Source organism: Anopheles coluzzii, chromosome 2 (assembly GCF_943734685.1).
Source record: "Anopheles coluzzii chromosome 2, AcolN3, whole genome shotgun sequence".
Taxonomy (NCBI): domain Eukaryota; kingdom Metazoa; phylum Arthropoda; class Insecta; order Diptera; family Culicidae; genus Anopheles; species Anopheles coluzzii.
Window position 1 is genome coordinate 59,392,266 of NC_064670.1, and position 5,678 is coordinate 59,397,943.

The following is a 5,678-nucleotide window of genomic DNA, read 5'->3' on the forward strand; positions in this document are numbered from 1 at the left end:
CCGGAGCCGGTTTTAACACAAAGGACCATAAGAACTTTTTCAATGAAGTTTCAATCGAGGAAATCCGTAAATAGCGGAGTACATCATGTTTAAAAGCATTTATCTAAAAAAAAATCGATTAGTTTTGAATATTGTTAAGACAGACGAGACTAACGAATGTTACACAACGTCATGTATGTCAATACTGCAATCATATCGTGTGTTAGCTTCCACACATGCGAGAATATATATTCGTTTTTTTATTACGTTATCATACAATGATGTCTCTATAGAACCGTTAGTCCGAAGCCGTTGGTCCGGAGCCGTTGATTCGTCGCCGGCTCCGCAGCCGTTGGAACGGAGCCGTGAGTGCAGAGCCGTTAGTCCGGAGCCGGCTACGGAGCCGTTGGTGCGGAGCCGTGGGTGCGGAGCCGTTGGTACGAAGCCGGCTCCGGAGCCGTTGGTACGAAGCCGGCTCCGGAGCCGTTTGTGCGGAGCCGGCTCCGGAGCCATCGGAGTGGAGCCGGCTCCGAGAAAAAGTCGGAGCCGGCTCCGGAGCCGTTAGTCCGGAGCCGGCTCCGGAGCCGTTGATGCGCTCCGTAACGCCCACCACTACCACGCAAACAATGAGACCCCAAATTTTGAGTGATTCAGGCCGAGGGATATGAGGAAGCTTGAGGAAGCAAGGAGTAACGCGCTGCGATGAGAGTTCGCATTCTGTTTTACACGCGCGCTTCACTAACACCCGGCCTCAGCACAATTTTTCGATCGAAAAAAATCGATAGGCGCTCACGTAAAACTGACAGTATAACTATTTCTTTTATACCCCTACATGAAATTGGCCCAACAAGTAAACAATTTTTAAATCATTTATAAATAATGTTTTATCACCCAAAATATTGAAAAAGAACCAACACATTTACCAACTTGCTTTTACATAACGTTTTTCTAAAACATCAACCTTGATTTACGTTATTTTTCTGATATTCGATAATTTCCGCAGCTCAATGCGTCGCGGATTTTGCCCCATACAAAGCGGCACGATCGAATTTTTGTAGCATAGTTCATTTTGCTCGTGAGTGTCATGGTATACCAGTTTTCAAAAAGACCAGTAAAATGAACACCTTGGCGGCGAAATGAGTGTCAAATGACACCAAAATGACAGCCGGATCTATCGAATTTTTTCGATCGAAAAATTGTGCTGAGGCCGACCAATACAAATACCGTGCTTTCCCGCAGTGCAAGTGACAGCGATTTGCGAGGGCGCGCGAGGGCTCGCACGCCATACAAGTTCACTGCTCCAGAGCCCTCGCATTAAAGAGCTTGCGAGCCATGGAAATGTCATATGAGCGAGACAGCTGTATGTCAAGGGTATGGCTATCTCTTTCTGGCAAGAAAAAAGCTCCGAAATGCAACGGTGTTGGTGGACAAAATTTAAATGGCCAAAAATTTTGACCACACACACTCTCTCTCCCGGTGCCTTCCCCTGTCTTCTCTTCCTTCAAGCCCCTTCCTCTTATTTTCGCGCGCCGCTCGCTTGTGTGCGATAGCTCATCAGCTGGTACTGGTATATGGTAGGGTTGTAGTTGTATCTTGAATTGGCGATTGGTACATATATATGTAGTGTATTTGGTTTTACCTGTGACCTTGACGATGCGAGAGCCGATCAATTCTGGTGTTGAAGCAATATTTGTGCTATGCTGGTGGTTGCCGTTCCGTGCCGTTTCTGATGTGGCCATTTGATCGCCATGTCGATCAACGGTTATGAAGCCAATTTCAAACGAGCGAAAGTGAAGGAATAATTCCGTACCGGAAATTTGATTTTTTATCAAGTGTGATACTCCAATGGTGATCTCAACCCGATGTAAGCTGGTTTTAACGGCCATATGAGATAATGTACTCATGTGTTAAAAAATGTCGCATTTTTTTTCCTGATATTCCCGAAAATTGACCCATAATTCAAATACGATTTGACTATTTTCATTGATTCCTCATACAACGCATGGAAAGAGGTAAACTGGCTTCGCCAATTCATTCATCTCCGCTCGCAACCATTCATCACCCGAACCACCCACAACCTCATCATTCCATCCACATGCAACGACATTTCCCTCTTCTTTAACAGCAAAGGTCTCAACCGAAGCTTCTACAGACTGCTGCTTTCCATTTTCCTGTTTCTTCTTCTTCTATTTGCCGTATCCATCTACCTGGTCATGCCAGCCAATGCAAGCTTTTGCGTCTTTTTAGTACCACACACCCGGCTGGCCAGTCCTTACTACGAGGGGACCGTCTATATGAGGCTTGAACCTATGACGGGCATGATATTATCATCCTTTATGTATCCAGTGGCGGATCTAACGGTAGGCGGACTAGGCGGTCGCCTGGGGCCCCGCCGATTAAGGGACCCCGTAGATCGCCATTCTATAGTATGCCGTATGGACAGAGTACTAGCGACAAGGGCCCCCGGAAGGATGGACGTTGGGGCCCCGAGGCTGGCGAATCAATTTTAGAGCCTGTGACTGATGATCGTAGGGCCCCCCGACGGCGTTCAAATTCCCAACAGCCAGTTTAATGCCGCTAACACCCCCCCCCCCTCCTCCCGGCCCACCATTTACCATTTACAGGGGGCCTCAATTCGTCTTACCGGCTAGGGCCCCCGATACCCTTAATCCGCCACTGTATGTATCCTTTATTTACAACCCTTACATCTGAAATGCATCCAGTTCATTTTTATTTCCGTGTCCGCATAAAAAATTACACAAAATGTGCGACAAAACAACGCATAAACGTCGTTCAACAGCTCTTTGGTTTATTTCTTTTAAAACATGATTATAAAGCCACCTACATAAGGAAGAAGAAGAAGAAAGCCACATACAAAAACACATGCGGGGGGAGGGGGAGAATGGCCACTCTCGGTTCCGTGTCAAGATCCTCATTGAGGACATCACACGCTGACAGCGCCTTTTTCAACGGTGAGCCCTCAGGATCGGGCCGTGATCTGTGCACATCCATTTGAACGTGTCACCAACTGATAATAAAACATTAGAAACAGACTCTCTCACCCGCAGGTACCCATTTTCTACCATCTGTTACACATTTTTTGACACACCATGAACAGCTTCCTTTTGTCTGTCTTTGCGAACGACTATGGGCTGGATCGTTCACTACCATGACATGGCCAACCCATCGCGGACTGGCGAGTATGGTGCGCTACAAGCTACCAGATCCACCAGGTTAATCCAATGATAGACTAGCCGCATCCTTGCTGTTGGGGTTTGTAAAACACAAGACGAGGCAAAGCGACATGCGCATTCGAAAAGCAGTCCGCAAAGAATCCAGATAAAATAAACTAGTGAACGTGCATACAAACCTTCTAACAAACTAAATATATGTCATCATGTTCATTCCCCCTTTAAAAATGCGTAGTGTTTTATGATAATATAAACTAAATTTATTTATCTTTAATGTTGTGCAAAACCCACACATACGAGTGGAGGCCCTAATCAGTCACATAAATGTAAGATTGGTTTAAGCGTCTAGCAGGGAAATATTCTAAACTAGTGAAGGATTTAATAGCAATTTAACTTGCGAATGGGGGGTGAGTTCCTTTTTTGGGCCCCCTCAAGACCACGGGGCCCTACGCGGCCGCTTAGTTTGCTTAGCGCTCATTTCGACCCTTCGCACACACGCGCATTTCAAAACACTTAACCTAAAATTAGGCATATCGATGTATGCCTTAAAGCGCACTTAAGATTAATCTTAACTCATTAACGTATTTTTTTTTACAATTTACACAATAACACTATTAACGCGATGTCGTGTAGATGGGCGGAAGTGGGTTCACGTTAACAATTTGCCACTGTCGCCACTGTGATGAGTGTTTGTCGCCTTTCTGGGGTTATTCGGTGGCATGTTGGTGCTGCCAGCGAGCGGCCGTCGATGAAATCGATACACCTGAGGGAATATAAAACATTTGCTTTAGAGGGAAGATAAAACAACAGATCCAGATGTAGCGATAGTGCATCTAGAAGTAACTCACTTGTGGGGTTTTTTCTCCTGCCAGGAAATTTGACCGCAATCAGTAGTGCGGTCGGTTCGGTCCTGTTGCTGCTGCAGCTATTGTGGGACAGCGGATAATGCAGATCCGAAGGGTTGAATTCCTGCCCCGAACGTTGTTAACGAGCGCGCTCGACACCGTCTCACGGCGCAATCGGGGCACCCGGTGCCGGCTGGGCCTCTAGCGTGTTGTGCTGGTAGAGCCCGACTCGTCGCCGTACAGCTTCCGGAGGATGTTCTTAAATGGTTCCTCGTAAGCCCACGTTCCAGGATAGAGGAAAATTGGCTGCAAAAAAGGAATTAACACCGTGATTAGCATCCTAATCCCTAGCTTCACCAAACAATCTTCTTCTTCTTTCGTGGCCCACTTACAACTTACCGTATCATACACAATCATACACAGCGCACAGTCGCAAACACCTGCCGCAGGCCCATATCGTTTCTGCATTATATCTGCAAGTTAAAAGTGGCCATATTCTATTAAAATAATGTTTCTTAATCATGATAATCGCTGGATAACACTTACCCGTTGCCTTGTGCTGTGTTGTTCACCACACCACTTTCCTACGCCGGTACATGCACGTACCGCTTCCGACGGAGCCAGCACGCATTGGGCAGGACTTCTACCACTTAATTTAGCTAAAATGGCACTTACTTACGTAAAATTAAGAACTTAATTATTAAAAAACTTACCAAAATTGATCAGCCAACAACACTGTTTACGTTTTTTTACACACACACAACCTGACTTCTACAGTGACAGCAGCCGCATAGCACCAACACAACGAAAGGTGTCAGGCGAGACGTCAGACGATCTTAGGCGAGGGGTAGGAAGGAGATCGGTGGTGAGGGACGTGAAAGCTCAGCTCGACAGAATCGCTATAGGAGGAAGCGAGGCAACTAGACTAGACTAGAGAAATTAGAGCGAGAGGTACCTCACCAACCCTCGCATTGTTTGCCGGGTTGACGAGCCGTCTGTGAATATGTGTCTTCTTTCAGCGAGCTCAACTTGGAGCTGCTCGTCACATCGTGTTGTCTTGCTTATACTACAGCATCGAACCATCGCTCCGTATGTCCCCCCTCCTACGCGTACAAAACCACCAGTACAGCGCGACGCTTTGTCGGAGATGGTTGTGCGCGTTTCGTTCTAAGTCCCGCGCGCAGTGTTTGTGCGTTGATGCGAGGTTGCTGGATGGAGGTCGTACTTAGCAGGACGACGACATGATGTGCGTTTTTGTCAGGTTTTAAATGTGCGACGAAAGTTTACATTAAGTTTCAATAAAGTGTTTAATGTAACCAAAAATGACCGTGTTTGTGTTTGCTTTTATAATAAGTGCGTATTTGCGATCGTGGTAATGTATGAAAGAAAGCGAAAAACAACAAGCTTTTGATGTGTTGGAGGCATGGCTCGAAAGAACACAAACACACCGTGCTGCAGAGCGCACCGTGCGTTGCGGGTGGGGTGGGGGAGGGCTCGCGTGAGTGGGTAACTCATTGGTCGAAGAGACACCGTTTTTGGGTTTTTGGGTTAATATTAATATTTCAAATATGAATTCAAATAGGAAAACACGCAGGAATTACAAGGAACTAAACCATAGGATATAGATAAAACTACTTGACTTATTAGGACTGCATGAAATGAA

At 46.2% G+C, this 5,678-nt stretch overlaps 1 long non-coding RNA gene across 1 annotated transcript; it reads right to left on the reverse strand.

Annotated features, from left to right (window-relative positions):
- Positions 1-2,207: 2,207 nt before the first annotated feature.
- On the reverse strand, positions 2,208-5,222 carry LOC120949769 (uncharacterized). Its single transcript, XR_005751062.2, has 4 exons — positions 4,562-5,222; positions 4,415-4,488; positions 4,019-4,321; positions 2,208-3,933 (listed from the first exon to the last, which is right to left on the reverse strand). It is a non-coding gene; the product is annotated as an uncharacterized LOC120949769 (long non-coding RNA).
- Between the last annotated feature and the right edge of the window lie 456 nt (positions 5,223-5,678).